This window comes from Protopterus annectens, chromosome 12.part0 (assembly GCF_019279795.1).
Source record: "Protopterus annectens isolate FY-2018-M chromosome 12.part0, PAN1.0, whole genome shotgun sequence".
Classification (NCBI taxonomy): Eukaryota; Metazoa; Chordata; order Ceratodontiformes; family Protopteridae; genus Protopterus; species Protopterus annectens.
The window spans coordinates 979,833,311-979,855,414 of NC_056746.1; positions in this window are offsets into that span (position 1 = coordinate 979,833,311).

Sequence of the window (22,104 nt, forward strand, 5' to 3'; positions counted from 1 at the left end):
GCAGGCTACAGGCAGACTGGCTCAACACCGACCTACATCTCGTATGAGGGAATGCACATGTACCTGCATATATAGCAGGCTCAACAGACATGTCACAGCACAGGGTAAGATACACCTGTGTGAAAGTGCATAACCACAACCAATGTGAACACAGCCATAGCCACATATGGTAAGCTAGCATATCATTACAGTAGATAGACTATCTGTTCTACACCATCCTCATATGTGCCACTCACAGAATGACCCTACATATGCTGGGTTGCTACACAGTTTGGTCTGATGGCTGTTTGTGGTATGGGACATGTGTGTGTATGGCCCTACAAACCTCTATAGCAAAATGTTACCATACAGTGGGGCAGCATGTAACATCAGATAGAAGGGGAGCTAGAACAATGACATCTACCACAGTCTGTACACAGGCTAATGTACATATTAACAATACATGCACTGCTGACATTCACCATCACTACACAGACCTCATTACTGTACAAACATCCACAGAATGTCCACATTATGTCATGAAATATAACCCCTACTGTACATGACATGTGTAGCAATCTGATATATCACTGGCTTGCTATCAGATATGATGACACTATTTATGGTGTACAGCACATATGCACCACTTCATGCACGACATATGTACAAAGGTTGACAGAGGTGTGGCTGACAGCACATACACAGGGCCAGTATAGACATGTTGCTGTGATAACCTCATAAATTTACCATTGTAATGGGGTTTATTGCAACATATGTCCTATGAGGGATATGAAGTCAGTAACTGTCATGGCCTTCACCATCTACAGACTGCAATCCTCACAGTACCTTCTGCATTCCACAGATAGATGCACCGTGGCTAACACATGAAACCAAACATACAACACTGCCCAGTCTGCATATGACCCTGCAGGTGGGAATTCCTCATATACATGGCACTGACATGGCAGGTATTGTGACATGTATGACAGGCATATCCAGACAAACACTGTTAAACCAATATTATTCCAAATGCAGTATAGCAGCACTTACAGTCTGTAGTCAGGTCAGGCACATACCCCTCCTGTTCGTTGTCCTCTTTCCACAGTGTATGTTGTCATAGGTAAATCCCCAATCTATCTGAGATGCTGTTTGCCAAACAGCAGATCTAGTTCCTGCTCACAGTGACTGAAAAGGAACACCACCACCATGATGTTCCTAGGTATTGGAGTGTGTTTCCATGCATTTAGCTATGGGGATGCTACCACAGCTGTTCCACATTCAATCAGCTAGGGGAGGGCTGCAATTCATGCAGAGGCCATCAGCTGATCATGAGCATCACTTAAAATACACATGCTGCTGCCTAAGCAAAGCAGGCATGGGCCTCCACATCCACCAGAGAGGAGGTGGGGGAGGCAGACAGAGGCAAATACTTGTCAGGGAGGAGTGGGAGAGTGAAACTGAAGCATGTTTGTGTCACACACCTACCAGCACAGGGTATCAACCCCCCAAAACTATATAGTGCTATCACGGTTCAATGCAGTTATTGGATGCGCCACATGGGTTACCTGCTGTGGAGCACTCAGAACATATATGTGATGGTGAGTGACATCTGCAACAGGGTACGGTAGGTGACATACATATGCCTGTCTACATGAACAGGTGCCAGCGTCATCACAGGCACACTCACACAGGGACACACACACACATTGACACACTTAGCAGGGCCAGGAGTGCAACTCATCACTAGTGGGATTGCCACAACACATCAATGTGCAGGTATCACATGCACCACACAGGTCATATGGAGGTCCTATGGTCAAGGAGTATGAGGTGGTGTCAGACATCAGACAGCATACTTCAGTATGCCCTGGGGGGTTGTAGTGAGTGTGGATGTGGACATACGCACCATACAACACACACACGAATACACAGGGTGCCAGTTCTCACATGCATGGGTGCATGTCTGCACGGGTGTGTGGTGGTCAACTGTGCCAGCAGGCTGTACAAGAGTAGGCGATGAGTATACCTTGGCATCAGGCCACATGACAATGGTCTGCATTGTGGCTCAGGCCTGTAGTTTCTGCATTTGCCCACACAGGTGGGTATTGCATCCCCAATCCAGTCACCTGGGTGACTATTGTGTGTGGCCAATGCGGTGCATCACTTGCCATGTATGTGTTCCTTAATCCATGACATGCATGGTGTCTGGGATGTGTACACCTCCCTCATCCATGTACAGTGACATGTGCTATTGTACCTGGTGTGTCTAGCCCATGTTGTGAGCACAGATTATCATCAGATGTGCCAGTCTTGCCCACCTGTGACAGGAACTGGTAATGGGCAGCAGGTTTACCCTGCACCTACATTGATAGCATGCTAACAGCATTCCCTGATGTCAGTGTCATCTGTCCATACAGGGCATGTTGTCAGGCATGGTATGTCTGTTGTGAGTCACAAGTGAAGGCACCATAGGTGCTGCAGGTGTCCATTGGGGAACATGGTGGAGGTGCACTGTCTGCATGTACATGCATATTGGACAGATGGGCAGGGTGACATGCCCTCTGTAGCCCACTGCTATCACTGCATAGTTACTATCAGTGGCCAATATGCAGTGTACTACCCACATATTGGCTGTTGCCTAGGCATGTGTGTGCGTATGACACATGGGTTGAGTTTGTGCTCTGGGTAATAGTGAGGTTGCTAACTGTGATTGTCTGGCCTTGATGTCACATGTATGGGTATGGCTTTGCACCCCAGCCTCTCAGCTAATTTACTTCTGTTATCCCTGTATGGTTGACATTGTGATATATAGTAGGGCCACCATAAAAGAAATAGGCAAAACCCCCTCCACATTGCCCTCAGTCACAGCAACCTCTACACAGGATACGAGTTACAAACACATACACCTGTTATGTCTGGGAGTAGAACCCCTACCTAACAAGTTTATTACACTACAGCACTATGCAGTTATAGTACATGCCTTGGACATTACTAAAGTACTTCTTCCCCAAAGGTGTATTTCACAATGAATGATATCAGCAGGGTTACCAAACTAGGGTATGTCAACTGTACTGCGAGTGACTAGCCTAAAATGCATTGCTTCCTACACAGACAGTGAGACACATGCAAAACATCCACAAGTGTGGGTATTGAACCCCTGACCAAGGCCTATATCATACTACAGCATGGAGCAGTTATAGGTCACACCACAGGGATTACTACAGAATTGTATTTCACAATGAATGACATCAGTAGGATTGCCAAAGTAGGGCATTTGAAATGTACTGCGAGTGAGTAGCCTATAATGCATTGCTCCAAACACAGACATTGAAACACACACAAAACATCCAGAACTGCCATGGGTGGAGATGGAACCCTACCACAGTTCTAAATCACACTATAACAGTACGCAGTTATAGGACACACTACAGAGATTACTGAGCTACAACCTTCCAAGAGGTGTATTTCTAGGTGGGTGACATCAGCAGCCTTGCCAAAGTTGAGAATATGAATTCTAAGGAGTGTGAGTACCCTGAAAAGCATTGTTCTCTACTCAGTCAAAGACAGACAGAAACACACGGATTCACACACACACAGTTGCCAGGTCTGAGGTTGGGACATCTATCTAACTACATTACCAGACTACAGCAGTATTCAGTTACAGGACGCACTACATAGATTACTAGGTTATGACTTTCCCAGAGGTGTATTTCTAGGTGAGTGACATCAGCAGCCTTGCCAAAGTTGAGTATAGGAATTGTATGGAGTGTGAATAGCCTAAAAAGCATTGCTCTCTACTCAGTCAGACACACACAGATTCACACACAATTGCCAGGTCTGGGGTTAGAATACCTACCTAACTACTTTATCACACTACACCAGCACGCAGTTACAGAATGCACTATGGGGACAATTGCCAGGTCTGGGGTATGAATACCTACCTAACTACTTTATCACACTACAGCAGTACACAGTCACAGAACGCACTACAGAGACTACTGGACTATGACTTTCCCAGAGGTGTATTTCTAGGTGAGTGACATCAGCAGCCTTGCCAAAGTTGAGTATAGGAATTGTACAGAGTGTTGGTAGCCTAAAAAGCATTGCTTTCTACTCAGCCAGACATGCACATACACACACACACACACACACACACAATTGTCAGGTCTGGGGTTAGAACACCTTTCTAACTACTTTATCACACTACTGCAGTACGCAGCTACAGAACATGCTACAGAGACTACTGGATTATGATTTTCCCAGAGTTGTATTTCTTGGTGAGTGACAGCAGCCTTGCCAAAGTTGAGTATAGGAATTGTACAGAGTGTGAGTAGCCTAAAAAGCATTATTCTCTACTCAGTGAGACACACACACAAACACACACACACACACACACACACACACACACACACACACACACACACACACACACACACACACACATACACAGTTGCCAGAGTCTGGGGTTAGAACACCTACCAAACTACTTTATCACACTACAGCAGTACGCAGTTACAGAACACACTACGTGGACTACTGGACTATAACTTTCCCAGAGGTGTATTTCTAGGTGAGTGACATCAGCAGCCTTGCCAAGGTTGAGTATAGGAATTGTACGGAGTGTGAGTAGCCTAAAAAGCATTGCTCTTTACACAGTCAGACACACATACAAACACATACAATTGCCAAGTCTGGGGTTAGAACTACTACCTAACTAGTTTATCACTACAACAGTATGCAGTTATGGGATGCACCATGCAGATTTCTGAGTTACAGCTCTCCCAAAGGTGTATTTCACATTGGATGACCTCAGCAGGCCATAACCCATTCATGTTGGGGCTGACATGCCACATGCGGGCACACATGGGGTCATATGTCACAGGTACATGTATACAGCTACTAGATGACTACTTCCTTATACAGTCATTTTGGACAGCTGGCACGTGCACCACATAGTCTGTCATGCTGACAGATACTGGTGGCTAGTATCTGCAGTGAGTGAAATCTGCACCTCATGTGTTTGGGGCCCTTTGGCTGTGTGCTGGGTGGGACAGGCCTGGATGGCTCCTTGTCACGGTCACCCTCTTCAACACATCTATGTTTATCTACCTTTGGCTTATTATACTATGTTGTCCTTACATATATGTCTGTATTCCTATCCACTGTGTGTGTGCAAGGTGGGAGTGGTGCATACTGACATGTGTCTGCACTAAGAACTGCGACTGCTAGATATGTCTGGTCCACTGGTGTTTGCAGACATGGCCTTCATGTGTTTAGGTGTGTGAGCATGCCCAGTATGGCCATCTGTATTGCATGTGTGGATCAAGTCCATGTAGTTTGTACCATGGTGCTGACCTTTGTGTTGTACACCGACAGGTGGCATGCTGTGTCTGCAGGGTATAGATCGGTCATTTGGCATTGACTGTTGCTACATTTCTGCATAGCGGGGGGGGGGGCACCTGACTGTTTCTACATTTCTACACAGGAATGGGGGGGCACACCTGACTGTTACTATAAGTATACGTTGGATGGGGGGGCACACCTGACATGTGTACACATTTGCTAGGACTGTACTGTTATGTCAGGTACTCCATTTTTGTCTGTAGTCTTACCTATCATGCTGGCTAGAGGCATACCAGTGTACTACAGATCTTAGCTTTAATTACCTACATATTAGTTTCTGACTCCCTAGCCTTCACACCTTACATCCAACTGTCTGGCCTGCTGTAGTCTGTCTGTGTAGGCCTGGGGGAGGGGTTACCCATAGGGCTAATTCAGAGGCCATAGTACAGCATTTGTTTGTGTTTGTCTACACCTGTCCTGCTGGCTGAGACTGTTGTTGGGTATGTGAACCTTCCTCACTGGCATGCGTGGGTCTTATGGACACACATGTCCTCAGCCCATTTTCTACAGTGGATTTTGTCACCCTGTGTAGTACTGGCTACTATGGTGACTCCAGTATGTGTTACAGATGTCATGGTGCCACTAAGGGTGTCTACTGTCTGCTGCCTTAACATTTGGCCACCCAATTCCCTTGCATGCTCACATCCATACCATAGCTATAGGTAACAATACATTTTACTCCATTTGGCAATTGGTAGGTTGATTGACTTACCTTGAGGGTGTGCCAGACTTGAGGCTGGTGCTGGAGGGCTGCCTATGTTGGATTCACATAGTACACTCCCTATACATGGTTGAGCACATGTAGTGTCATGTTTGGCATCCCTTTTACTGTCTCTGCGAGTCAGAGAGAGGTGTCATTCCCTGGGTCCCTACTGTGTCAGTGCATATGCTATGCGTTGCCTCTTTGCCAAGGTCAGGGCATACTAGGCACGCCTCCTTCTGCCTACTGGGGCAGGCTCAGGTTGTTCCTCCTCCGAGTCACTCTGTGCCTGTACAGACCTTGGCATTGGTGGGAGGCTGTGTGGCCCTGCCCCATGCTGTTCCTGCTGCAGCTGTTTCCGCAGGATCATATTGTGTAGCGTAGCACATACCATAACAATTTGGGTACATGCAGCTGGTGAATACTGCAAGGGTCCACCGAATGTGTCCAGATACTGGAACCGTGACCTGAGCACCCCAAACACACGCTCTATTAAATGTCTGGCTTGTGCATGTGCCTCATTATGGCATTGTTGTTCAGGTGTGTGTGCATTTCTGATGGGTGTCATCAGCCACAGCTCCAGTGGGTACCCAGCATCCCCCACTAGGTGATCGTAGGGGATGTCCACATTGGCAAATCTGTAGTACAGCTGCGTCAGATGCCATATGTGTGAATTGTCATAGGTTCCATTGCAGCCAGCACACACATTCATTATAATGCCCTGGGCATCACATACAACCTGGCAGTTGGTGGTGGGGATGCCCCTGCGGTTGATGTAGGCCATACCCTGCTCATCGGGTGGCGCTTTGATGTGTAAGTGCATGCAGTCTATAGCACCCACTTCCCCAGGGTATTCTGCTATTTGATGGAAGAGATGCATATTGCTGGTCAACACCTCATGTGTGTTGAGGAAATATACATGCTCACTGGCATGTGCTGACGTGGTATCCAGGAACTGGTGGAATACTCTGGATGCTGATGCCTGTGATATCCCCATGATATCCCTAGTTATGCTTTGGGAGGTACCTGTGGCTAGTATACCTAGGTCTACGCATACCTTGGTATCCACTGGGATGGGTTCCCCTCAGCCAGTTTGGTGTATTACGTGTGGCCAGCACAGCTCAACAATTTTCTGTAGGAGATCTCTGTCCCAGCTCCAGCTCATGTAGCCCCTGGTAGGTTACCCTGGGTCTGTACACTCTTCTCTGTCTCCTCACTGTGGGTTGTTCAGTAGCATTCACATCCTCACCACCCTCAGCCTCTTGCACATGTTGTTCTATGTGACCTCCTGCAGCCCTTCTCATTTTGTAGGTTTGTTGTTAAAATTTCCCCGCTTGTATACACTGGTGGTGTCTGGTGCAGAGTGTGGAAAAACCAGAGGGGAAGGTGTTTGCTTAGTTTATAGTAGTGTTCTGGGCTGGGCTGGTCGCTGCCTGTGTAATTGGCTGACTCTGATACATTTCACCTGTCAGCTCAGCTAGTTCTCTTTGATTACCTTCCTACTGCTGTTTTCCCTTCCCATTGCCTCCCTGTTTAAGCCCGTGTGCGCACCACACAAATAGAGGGTTCAGATGTGCATACTGCTACTATTTTCTGGTTTAACTTATTTTTCCTTCCTGTAAAACCCGGTGCGTGGTGCGCACACCCACTTACACTTTGGAAAGAGTGCTAGGCAGTTTTAGACACATCCCTAGCTTAGCTGTGCTAAGCTAGGAGCAATCCCAAGCCACAAGGCTCCAATCCATTTACAGTATGCCTGTCACACACACCCATGATGTCACCTATATCCTGGTCTTGCACCCGGCTATTTATACTTTTACACTCTTGGGACCTGCCGCACACCGTGGGGAAAACTGGGATTCACTACCCTTCACCTCATTTGCATAGGATTACCTGCTAATGCATAATGACATGTCCCACACTGAGCCTCCCCCCTTAGCAACCATTACTCACTGGCCAGGTTGTCTTCTGCCTGCCATTAATTTGCATGGCAGACTACTGCTTTTAGTTAGAATGCTCATTTTAGGTTTATTTTATTATTCCCCCCCGATCCCATTTGCACGCTGCTGCCCTATGCTTTAAACAGGCGAGATTGGCAAAATATAATAAAAGTTTTTTTTTTATTTTTTGAACTACTTGGCCATTGGTATGCTTCGTCAGTGATATGCAGCCTTTATTTGGAGCTGTCATTGGGCTGTTTTGGAGTTTGCAGTACCGTACTCGGTTACTAACCGAGTACATTTCTACATATTACGCTAGTCCTGCACTCCCTGATTCCTGCTTCCTGGATGGCAAATTTACCTCATTTGCATGGTTTTCACCTGCAAATGGGGTGATTTGCATATGGGGCCTGGGGACGTGCAGCACTAGTGCTACAGCGCTCGTGCACATCAGACGTGCACGTACGTGGATTGCTTGGCCGCCATATTGGCAAAATTTAATCTAACACTAATCATGCACACTGTGCAAGCTTTTGAGAATCCGGGGGACTGTCTCCTCACAACCTGAGCTTGTGTCATCTCAGACAATTTTGCAGCCAAACAGTATAGTTGGTGTACTGTCTGTGATCTTGCATCATCAGTCTTGAATGACAGTTATTGTACCTTCCTTTATGACATTTGCGTGGAAGAAGGAGTTTCAGCCTTTTAGCTTGTAATTTTTAAGCTACCAGCATATTATCAGTTGTACATCATCTTTACTCCAAGTGTAGTTTATTTGAGGGTTACCATCTGTGATGAGGCAGTATTAATGGGTAGAGAAGGTAAGGCTGGAATGGGGAACTCAAACAGCTCAATAACTCATAGCTATTTTGGAGTATAAAAATAGAAATATCCAACATAGTTGCCATTCTTTACTGCAAAATGCATTATGATAAGTAATGCATGTGCAAAATGCTCTGAAAGATTACAGCCCTAGAAATTTTTACCAGCTTCGTTCATGTCAGCATATACATGCATGGAATGAATCATTAATATAAGTTAATTCTGTACATAATAGTGCTGAAAGAGACATTGCATATTTCCACACTTTTAAAATATGATTAGTTTTATCTAAACACAAAATCCATTGCTGTTGTGTAAAGCTTGCTTTTCTCATCATTTTATGAGTTAGATTTGCTTCACATTTTATTTGAATCTGTAACTTGTACATATGGCTTCTCTTTTATCAAATAGGCAATTGTTATTTTTTAAAGAGTTCCTTAGGATTTCTCTCACGATGTACTTTGAATGTTCAGTTTACTAACTTATCTTACTGGGAAGCCACTATAATGCCTAAAGAAAAATGCAGAATGCCATTGTAAGAAATTATATTTCATTAAATTAACAGTGATATGGAACTATTTATCATTAAAAATAATATTCTTTTTAGTTATGAAGAATATTAGCATAACTACTGTGTTGGGCTTTGTCCTATGCCAAAATAAATTTAATGACTTCTGGGGTCAATTCACTTTGGAGAAAGGGAGTGGTAATGTTCTTTACTGTTGATTTGAATTGTTTATTGCAATGGCAAAAATAGTTGGAAATGCATAATTACAGTGTAAGTAGTATGTAATTTTTTTAACTACCATAAATGAAAAATATATATTTTATGTAATTTTTATACTCAGGACAATAGAATGAATAATGGATTGTTAGGTGTAAGACATTCTCTAATAGTCTTAACGCATCTCTAAAGAATGAAAAATATACCCCCGGATTCAGCAAGTAGACGTGCAGGAATAAGTTATTCCTGCATGGCAGGGACCGTTTCTGTTCAGCACGGCAGCAGAGCTCTCACAATACACACATCCCCTGCACTCCAGAATTGCCTTTCGGCAATTTAAAATGAGTGAGAATGCTGGTAACACCACCAACCCATCAGGACAAGAAATCTGGTCAAAGCCATAAGGGACAATCGTCCCTACCAAGGCAAAAGTTGATAAAATAACACACTTAGCATAAGCACATAGCGCACACCTCCCAACTCATCAGAGTAAGGAATGTGGACAAAGCCAAAAGGGTCAATTGCCCCACAAAGCAGAAAGTTGATAGAATAACAGGTTCAGCATTAGCAGGGATATTCTGAAGGGTACAAATAAAAAAACACAACAAATATTATTTTTTAAACATGCAATAAAGTTTAAGTGTAACCCAGCCAGTGGGGATGCACAAGCAAGTGCATTTCTTCATGCCGGTCCCAATCCCGGATAAATGGGGAGGGTTACGTCAGGAAGGGCATCCAGTGTAAAACCTCTGCCAAATAACATATGCGGATAACAATACAGATTTCCATACCAGATCATCAAGGTCTGAGTTAACAATGACCTCCTCCAGAACTGTTAGCCAACATGGTGCTGGCAGACAATTGGGTTACTGTTGGCCGAAGGAGAAGAAGAGGGGGAAGGCATGCCTGAAAGCAGAAAGAGAGGATGAAGGTTAGGAGTGTAGTAGTGAGGGTAGGAACTTTGAATATTTGCAGTATGACTGGTATAGGGAGAGAGCTAGCTGACATGATGGAGAGAGGAAGGTTGATATATTGTGTGTGCAAGAGACTAGATGGAAGGGGAGTAAGGCCAGGTGTATAGGAGGCAGGTTCAAATTGTTCTGTCATGGTGTGAATGGGAGGAGAAATGGGGTAGGGGTTATCCTAAAGGAACAGTATGCCAAGATTGTGTTGGAGTTGAAAAGAGTGTTGGATAGAGTGATGTTTATGAAGCTGGAAATTGATGGTGTAATGATGAATGTTGTTAGTGCATACACTCCGCAAGTTGAGTGTGCGATGGATGAGAAAGAAACATTTTGGAGTGAGTTAGATGAAGTGATGGTGAGTGTACCCAAGGGTGAGAGACTGGTGATTGGAATGGATTTCAGTGGGTATGTTGGTGAAGGGAACAGAGGGGATGAGGAAGTGATGGGCAAGTATGGTGTTAAGGAGAGGAATGCAGAAGGTCAGATGGTAGTGGATTTTGCAAAAAGGATGGACATGGCTGTAGTGACTATGTATTTTAAGAAGAGGGAGGATCATAGGGTGACATACAAGAGTGGAGGAAGATGCACACAGGTGGATTATATCTTATGCAGGATGGCCAGTCTGAAGAAGACTGGAGACTGTAAAGTGGTGACAGGGGAAAGTGTAGTTAGGCAGCATAGAACGGTGGTCTGTAGGATGACGTTGGTGATCAAGAAGAGGAAGACAAGTGTGACAGCAATGCCAAGGATCAAATGGTGGAAGTTGAAAAAGGGTGATTGTGAGGTGGAGTTCAGGGAAGAGTTAAAACAGGCAGTGGGGGACAGTGAAGAGTGACCGAATAGCTGGGTAACTACAGCAGAGATGGTAAGGGAGATAGATAGAAAGGAGCTTGGTGTGACATCTGGACAGAGAAAGGAGGACAAGGAGACCTGGTGGTGGAATGAGGAAGTACAGAAGAGTATAAAGAGGAAGAGGCTGGCGAAGAAGAAGTGGGATTGTCAGAGAGATGAAGAAAGTAGACAGGAGTATAAGGAGATGAGGAGCATGGCAAAGAGAGAGGTGGCGAAGTCTAAGGATAAGGCATATGGAGAGTTGTATGAAAGGTTGGACACTAAAGAGGGAGTAAAAGACCTGTACCAATTGGCTAGACAGAGGGCCCGAGCTGGGAAAGATCTGCAGCAGGTAAGGGTGATAAAGGATATTGAGGGAAATGTACTCACAAGTGAGGAGAGTGTGCTGAGCAGATGGAAAGAGTACTTTAAGGTGCTGATGAATGAAGAGAATTAGAGAGAGAGAGAGAAGATTAGATGATGTGGGGATAGTGAATCAGGAAGTGAAACAGATTAGCAAGGAGGAAGTATGGACAACTATGAAGAGGATGAAGAATGGAAAGGCTGTTGGTCCAGTTTACATACAAGTGGAAGCATGGAGGTGCTTAGGAGAAATGGCAGTTGAATTTTTAACCAGATTGTTTAATGAAATCTTGGAAAGTCAGAGGATGCCGGAGGAGTGGAGAAAAAGTGTTTTGGTACCTATTTTTAAGAATAAGGGTGATGTGCAGAGCTGTAGTAATTACATAGGGATAAAACTGATTAGTCACAGCTTGAAGTTATGGGAAAGAGTAGTAGACGCTAGGTTAAAAAGGGAGATGATGATTAGTGATCAGCAGTATGGTATTATGCCGGGAAAGAGCACTAATGATGCAATGCTTGCTCTGAGAGTGTTGATGGAGAAATATAGAGAAGGTCAGAAGGAGTTGCATTGTGTCTTTGTGTACTTGGAGAAAGCATATAATAGGATGCCCAGAGATGAGTTGTGGTATTGTATGAGGAAGTCAGGAGTGGTAGAGAAGTATGTAAGAGTGGTACAGGATATGTACAAGGGTAGTGTGACAGTGGTGAAGTCTGCAGTGGGAGTGACAGATGCATTTAAGATGTAGGTGGGATTACATCAAGGATCAGCTCTGAGCCCTTTCTTATTTGCAGTGGTGATGGACAGGTTGACAGATGAGATCAGACAGGAGGTCCCATGGATTATGATGTTTGCAGATAACTTTGTGATCTGTAGTGAGAGTAGGGACCAGGTTGAGGAGACCTTGGAGAGGTGGAGATATGCCCTAGACAGGAGAGGAATGAAGGTCAGCAGGACTAAGACAGAATATGTGTGTGTGTGAATAAGAGGGAGGATAGAGGAATGGTGAGGATGCAGGGAGTAGAGTTGGTGAAGGTGGATGAGTTTAAGTACTTGGGATCAACAGTTTAGCATAATGGTGAGTGTGGAAGGGAGGTGAAGAAGAGAGTACAGGCAGGGTGGAGAAGAGTGTCAGGAGTAATTTGTGACAGACGCGTACCAGTAAGAGTGAAAAGGAAGGTCTACAAGAGGGTAGTGAGACCAGCTATGTTGTATGGGTTGGAGACACTGGCATTGACAAAAAGGCAGGAGTCAGAACTGGAAGTGGCAGAGTTAAAGATGTTAAGATTTGCACTGGGTGTGAAAAGGATGGATAGGATTAGGAATCAGTATATTAGAGGGTCAGCTCAGGTTGGACGGTTTGGAGACAAAGTCAGGGAGGTGAGATTGCATTGGTATGGACATGTGCTGACGAGGGATGCTGGGTATATTGGGAAAAGGATGCTAAGGATGGAGCTGCTAGGTAAGAGGAAAAGAGGAAGGCCTAAGATCATGTTTATCGATGTGTTGAGAGAGAACATGCAGGTGGTTGGTGTGACAGATCAATATGCAGAGGACAGGAAGAAATGGAAACAGATGATCAGCTGTGGTGACCCCTAATGGGAACAGCCGAAAGAGAAGAATAAAGTTTAAGTGTAGTTGCGCAGGTGTGCCCGTTGCTTAGCTACGTTTAGTCCAGCTTAAACAGCACAAGAAGTTAAATAGCAAGAGACATCCAATATAAGCATATATAAGCATTACTGTAATAGTGTAGTGGTTAGAGTGTGCACTTTACAAGCAGCCATTTCTGGTTCGATCCCCACTGTTACCAATTTGTATTTTACACGTGAAAGCAGTACATAAACATTTTTTTTATAATTAGCTACTAAATAACATATATTTGTTAACCAGAGTACTGTAGTAGGTCCAGATGTGAGGTGTCAGTTTAATACAGTTGTGAAACCCCCATATAAACACAAGTGCCCCATACAGTATACTCACACATGAACAAATGTAATGAAAGCCCATTGGAGAATGTCAGGGACAGTAAACAAATTTATAATATGTAATGAATGATGAATTAATCCCATACAGCAGATTGCACAGCTCTGCTTACCAGGTGTAAGCATTGTGTAAATATAACTGCTAAGCAATGAGTAGCCCAGCTAAGTGGATTTGCCCATTGGCAAGCAGTGCTGAACCTGTCCCTTTAAGCACTGCCAACCTTAGCTAAGCAGGTTTGCCCATAGCTTAGCTTAGATCAGCATATTCAAAACCGTCCAATCATGGCAAAGGGTGTGCAATCAGCTGTATTTAAACCCTGCAGGCAAGAATACAGCTCATAACTGGTTGCAGTTTCCCACTGTAGGCAGTATGGCAGGTGTTGGTGAGGGCATGTGCTTCTGGGTGCAGCTCTGGGGCATACTGGAGTCCAAGGTCATGGTAGGCCTCCTGGTAAATAACCATGATGAAAGACTGCTGCAGGTCCAGTACCATGGCTCCCAATATAAAGCAGAAGCCTGAGAACGTCTCGTCCATGATCTCACCAGTACCACTGGTATCTCTTGGACTGGTGAGCAGGTCTGGCACCACTATGCTGACTTGAAGCGGAGGAAGACGGAGCTCTTGGATGAGTGGGTCCAAGAAGCAAGGCCGAGGGGTGATGTCCCAGCAGTGTGTAAGTATTCATGTCAATAACTGTTTACCAAAGTCCAGCCTGTGTATGTGATGGATAGGTATGCCTAAATATTTCTCTATTCTGTTTATAGCTGCAGCTGAGTGGGCTGTGAATCAGGAAGCCCATGCCAGTAGGCTGCAAAGGCTGCGTCGTGAGGCTGGTGAGTAACAATCCTACTTGTAGTAGTCATACCAAATAAATATAAAATAGTAGAAAGTCACCTGGCAGTATAAAAACTGTGTATGGGTTGTACTGAATAAACCAGACAATATGACAGTAATAGACCCATATAGGTGATATTTCAATAAAACTGTAACTGCCTGGCAATAAGTTCTAAATCCTGGACTGGTTGTGTTTACTCTGGTATTGTATGGCATTTAGTTTTACAATCTCTGAATATTAATTTTGTGTTAACCACTGTTACCCACACTGCGCTACATAAAAAATATTTCTAGGAATGTCTGTATGAGACTATTGTAAGTACAAGGTCTGATTGTACAACCAAGAGAGACTTAGATAGAAAACACTGAAGGAGCAGACAGCAGTTTATAGATAGCTCACTCTGATGAAACTCAAATTATTGTATTTTTAGCACACACAGCCATGGTTTGAATTCTGGGAGTGGTAGTAAGCTGTATGCATAATCATACCTCTCAAATGTACAGATGTTCGCAGAATGTCCAGATAAATGGCTCATATTTTTGGCCTGTTCCTCTGTCACCCTGGCAAATCACTGGGATTATCTCAGAATTGTAGCCACTAAATAATGACATATTATTTGATTTTCAGACCTCAAATCCTTCAGAAAATGTATATTAAAACAAATCCTGTTACTCTAGTAACTCTCCAAGTTTATAAGAGCAATATTCAAAATATGCCCCTATTTGTACCCGCATGTTGTCAAGCTTTGTCCAGACTGTGTGCATTAAGAGATTGAGAGGTAAGTGCATAATATTAACTAGAAATCTGGAAATATGTGTAGAAACAGTCAATAGTGTTAACAAACATTCCCTCCACAGGTCTTTCAGATAAAAAAACTGTAACTGCTTGGCAATAAAGTTTTAAATCCTGGACTGGTAGTGTTTACTCTGGTATTGTATGGCCTGACATGTAGCATTCACCAGTATCTGATATCAGAATAGTACTGTTGTGTCAACCACTGTTTCTCACACTGTGCTACATAAAAATGTGTCTAGGAATGTCTGTATAAGACTGTTGTAATTACAAGGTCAGATTGTACAACCGAGAGAGACTTAGAAAACAGTGAAAGAACAGACACCGGTGTCTAAATAGCTCACTATGATGAAACTAAAATTGTTGTATTTTTAGCAGACACAGCCATGGTTCAAATCCTGGGAGTGGTAGTAAGCTGTATGCATAATCATACCTCTCAACTGTACAGATTTTCCCAGAATGTCCAGATATTTGGCTCATATTTTTGGCCTGTTCCTCTTTTTTCCTGGCAAATCAGTGGGGTGATCTCAGGATTGTAGTCACCAAATAATGACATACATTTGAGTGTCAGACTTCAAATCCTTCAGAAAATGTATATTAAAACAAATCATGTTACTGTAGCAACTGTCTACATTTATAAGAGCAATATTCAACATATGTCCCTATTTGTACCCCCATGTTTGTCAAGCTTTGTCCAGATGTGCATTAAGAGATTGAGAGGTATATGCATAATTACAACTAGGAATCTGGGAATATGTGTAGAAACAGTCAGGTAGTGTTAACAAACATTCCCTCCACAGGTCTACCAGGTAAGAGATGTAAGAATTTAGCTATAAGACAGTTGGAGTATACACTGTGTAGAAACATATCACTGCCCAAACCAAGGCCATAGGGTATTGTAATAATACCTGTAGAATAATGATTAGAGCAATGATCATTCAAGTTGTGAGTACTGCAAGGATATATAATTTAATTGACATCTCTCTCCCTCCCACCATATCTGCAACAATAATCTAAGCACACAAATCAATGGGTATGTTTACACCAAACCTACTGTTGGGACATATTGAAATGTGTTTCTATTAATGTTCCATGTTGAAATACTATTATTGGTGGCCCGTTGCTATCAATGTAACCTGCATGCTGTTGTAATGGCCACTGTGGTTCCATATATGTATGTGTTCTTTTTGCTATGCAACTGTTCCAAATCTGGAGTTTTGGGTTAATGGGAATATCTATGCATGCTGTTATAACTAATCCTGGATTGTGTTGACTATTACTAACCCACATATGTTCTAAAACTGCAACACCATAGCACGTTTGGGAAGGCCGGTCCCAGCGGACCCACCTCTCCCACCTCATCTGGCCATGGCACCAGGCCCCAGCATGTCTGGGACCCACCCCGGGACTTCCTCGTCTGCAGGTCCTACACCACCTTCAGGTGGAACCACCTCAGGGGATGAGGCTCATTCCCCCCTGAAAGCAGTTGTGGACAGGATCCTGTCACCCAAAGTCAGGTCCTGGGATTGGTGCGTAGCAAGCTACGAAGGAAGTTTGGAGATCTGCTACACAAGCTTGAGGGCTGCATGGTGCAATTAGAAGGCCAGCCTGCCCCTCCTGCTCAGCCCCCAGCACAGCTGCCTTCGCGGACATGAAGATGCAGTGGTGACTGCCATGGGTGGGGACCTCAGTCCCACTGTTTCCATTTGGGGGCTCATGGGCAAGGTGTTTACCCCCCCACATGTGTCATATACCGTCCCTGTATGTTGTCTTGTCTGTCTACCTTCCCAAATATACCTACTGTCCTTCCCCAACATTCCACTCTCACCTTAAAAAAAGGGCAATCTGTTCCCAAAAAAAAAAAATTTCGCCCCACACATAGCTGTCCATTCCACACACATGTTCAATGGACACATGTAATCTGGTCTAATTGGCTTTACAACACATTATTATTGTCCTCACCCCAAATATACCTCTAAATTCATTATATATGTGCAGCTGTTGCTGTAGAAGAAATAGACAGCAATGGACCTTCTCTACACCAGTCTTGCACATTCCTAGCTACTTTCACAATTGTCTTTCTCTCTTTGTGCCCCCTTTTTCACCACTTTCCTATCATCCCTTTTTCTTTCCTTTTAAGGACATTAGCATGGTGGTAAGTGGGAGTAAGCACTTTTAAGCAGTAGTAAGCGGGATTAAGCCTGTTTGCATGGCACTAAGCAATGCATATATAGATTACGCACTTTTCAGGCTGTCTGTAAGCATATTTAACCAGAATTTAGCATTGCTTACCACCGCGCAAACCCACACAAACCCACTTACAACTGCTTAAAAGTGCCTTAATCACTCTGTATCCAACAGCCCTTGTTCTGCCCACCAACAAAATAACCAACATTTGCTAGTCTTGAACCCAGGATCCTGCACAACATAGCCACAACAAGTTGCCAGTAAGCCATCTCACCTGTAAAATGTTGGGATGATTTCTCTAACATATCATGCAGAACAGTCAGTCTACCACAGGGAATGTACAACGTGAAAGCACTAAACATTCTAATGATACATATATATATATATATATATATATATATATATATATATATATATATATATATATATACACACACACACACACACACACACACACACACACACACACACACATACACACACACACACACACACACACACACACACACACACACACACACACACACACACACACACACACACACACACACATACATATATAAATATATAAATACTTATAGATATACATAAAGAGAGTATATATAGAGGCTGCAGCATATCAAACAGCCATTATTCCTACTGTTACCACCTTTTCAAATGGCTAGTGTCTGATTCTTTCCTGCAAATGAGAATTATTGCATGAAACATATACCCACACACAATGCAAAGGACATGACACCACACAAAGTTTGCATACATATAAATGTTTATGTGTGTACTATTTCAGTTGTTTATGTCATTTCCTATAGCATTTAGATGTTTGAAATACATAACTGATTAATGCAACTCTCAAAGAAAACATGATACAGTAATCTGCAAAACATAACATACTTTGCTGTCTAGGCTAAAGCCTTCAAGTAGTACAACAGTGAAAAACCCACTTGCCTTGAAGATAAGAAGCAATCAACACTTAATTACAGATGTAGTTTTACAGGTTCACAGATTCATACTAGACTAACTGCCCTTGTGAGCTATTTTAAGTCTAGCCAATTGCCACAAGTGAAAATCAAACCTTGCACCTTGTGTTTGTAAGGTAAACACCTTAACCATTAAGCCAACCTTCAAAAGTCTCCAATTACACTCTGTACTCAACCTCCTAGGGGGGAAAGTATCAGTTGTCACAATGTAAATGTATCCATTACATAACAATGCTTAACTTAAAATGTCACTATCACACTGACAAACAGAACTGTGTGCAAGACAGTAAGCTCTAGCCCACCACTGTTCCTATGGTGAAACATATGAAAATGTACAGCCATATACTGATAGCCATGTACTGATAGCAATCAACAGAGAGAATGCCACTGATATGTCAGGGACAAGACCTGTGTTGAGAACAGACAAAACATAGCCAATCCTCTGGCCATCATGTGGATAGCCCCACAGTCGAGAGCTATGCAGACAGACTGCATTCCATGTAAAACTAGCATATACACACAAACCCTGTAAAACTAGCAATGCATATAATAGCAATACTCACACACTGTCCCTAGGTATAGAACCTTATACATATATAGTTGGCCTATGTCCACAAGTCCTGTTGTAAGAGGTATAGCTACCTGCTGTCTGTAACACTGCTGCCCACACATAGGAAGGATGTCTTCCATACAGGAAAGGTAAAGGGACAACTCCCACATGATTTTAGCTATTTATAGTAGTGTGTTGCTATGACATTGACTATTGGAAAACCTACACAGCTGCTTGCATGCAATTAGCAAGTGGGGAACAGCAATTGGTGAAGAGGCCATCACCTGAACATGAGCATCACCTACAAAAGCCATGCTTCAACCTACTCAGACAAGCCTGATCCCAGTAGTGGAGATAAAGAGAGAGTGAGAGAGACTCAAACCTAAACAAAACCTTGAATTACGAAACAGGAAGACATCCTGTACACAGAAGGAACCTGAAGATAAACCAGGTATGTGTAACATGTAAACATGCAATTGAATGTAGTAAATGGTCTGTAAACATGGGATAGATGATTATGAAAGATGTAAATGTGCCATCAATACTTGCTGTAATGATATCCTGCTGAACAAATGCTATGGACATAGCATCTGGCTCTGTCTGCAGTGGGCCATACCTGTCAACTGTGCAGATCTGCACAGAATGTCAAGATTTAGCCATCATAGTGTTTGTTCTGTTCCTCCAAACACCTATATTACTCTGGCAAATAGCTGAAGGTGGAAGTAATGAAGTCATGACAGACACATGAGTTTCAGACCCCACCACCTTCAGAACAGTCATGGTAATGTGAAATGTATCATGCACAAACTTCATAGGTTTGTAATAGGCATATCTACAAACTGTCCTTATATATCCCCCCTATTAGGCTTTGTCCACATGTGATGCTCTAGGAGCTGGATAGATTGGGTCACAGCTGAGGAGCCTGACACACCCTGGGAAAGGACAGCTCACATATGGCAACCACTGGAGTGTCTGTCAAACAGTATTGTCTGTGCCACTGCTAGGCCAGTTAATGGGATGTTGCTCATATCCATATGTTACCTGTGAATATTAGTGTTCTACATGTTTGTATTGTAAATCTAGGATACCTATATATGGCATGAGCATAGTAAAGCACTGTTGCAGATGTGTGTGTTAAACTGCATGTGATATATTGAATTGTTAACATTCAACTGTACAGTGTTCATCTGGACAAAGTTCACAGTTGTAACAGATATCTGTAATCACTTACACATATACTTGTGTTATGGCAGCTATACTGATACGTTATCAAAATTGACTTCCCTGTTTTGTCACCCAGTGAGGTGAACCAATGACCAGAAGTCCTGGTATAACAGGTTGAGACGTATGATTGAGCTGCAAGACTGTAAATACAGTGTTCCATAATGACATAGAACACAAATGTGCACCAGGTATCCCCTGAGCATGTGTATGTATGCGTATGTTCAGCTGAAAGGCACAAAAGTAATAACATGAGTCACAAGCAGTTCGGAAAATAGGATGTGCATGTTGCACGTGTGTAATATCACTGTCACTGCATACAACAAAATAAAATGTGTGCTGCTACTGATTGTTGCATTGCCATAACACTGATATGGGTACTACAGTAGCCATGCTTATCACGTAGTAATCAGAGAAGTGGACAACTGTGTTATGACCCACTGTCCATGCCTACCACTAACAGCTATATCAACACCCATATACACTCGATATCAAAGTATACACACCCTTGTTGGAATGCCAGGTCTGTGTGCTGTATCCAATGAGACCACAGGAAGTCATGTCAAAGTGTTTCTCACCTCAGATGTGACCCATAGCCTGTAAAATTATATTTAAAAAGAAATAAAGCTGTTTCGTGGAAGGTGAGCAACCATTGCCAAGTGAAGATGTGATATGACGTTAGAGTACAAACCAAGACAAATGGATACTGTAATCATCTCACCAGGTGTTTACACAACATACCAGTGTAAGGGTGTGCACACGCATTCAACTGATTTACTGTACTCAGTATTACTTCCCATATGCTGGAGGGACAGGTTCATAGCCCAAAGACTGCCCATGCTATGGGATAGACTTCCCATACATGTCGAGCAGAGCACTTCACTGGCTCTCTTTAAGAGAAATCTTGATGAGTGGATGGGAAATAGAAAACTCACCACAGGGATCATTCCAGTGGCTTTACTCGACAGAGGTACTGTGAACTAAGGTCGGGTGGCACGATGCCAGGTTAATCCCATGGGCTAGGCTTGTAAAGGCTCCAGGGCCATTAGCCTAGTACACACATATGAACCTATGAACCTGTATGTTTCCACAGGACAGATTATGTTCCCTATTGAACTGAGCAGGCTATATGACACATCACAGGTGGGGATTGTGTTGACATGTGCTTTTGTGGGATCATGTTCCAATTGCATAAGTACCATGCATTGTAACAGGGGTGTGTACACTTCATATCCACTGTAGCTATATGGAATCAGCAGTACCTTAGCTGTACAACCATCCTCCACCAACGATAGAGTAATCCCCCTTGGTGGACACCACCAAGACACAAAGCACATAATGGGTTGCTATAGTGGCTGTACAGGGACACATAGGTGTAGACTACAACTTGGAAGCAAGTGCACCTCTATCTGAGCAAGCATGTAGGTTCACTGGTGACCTCCTGTAAGGCTGACTATGACTAGAAATCAGACATATGCAAACCACCAAGGCCAATTGCAACCATGTCTACACATATGTACGCAATCTCAAAGCCAGTAACACAAGTCATCTTGTACTGGAGGTAAAGCACACCTCATACACACATGCTATAGATACAGACAACCTGCATCTGACAGGATAGACGGGAACAGTGGCACCCTGTCCACAACAGTAGTACAGGGGGATATGCAGATCACCCACACTCCTGCCCACATCAATGGTGAGCATGGACATAATGCCGTCTGATGGCAACAACAGCAAGTCTCCATGGGGTATGAGAACATCACAGTTTGCCTCCTACATGAACACAGACATGTGCGCACAGTCCCATCACACACTACAGTCAAACACACTC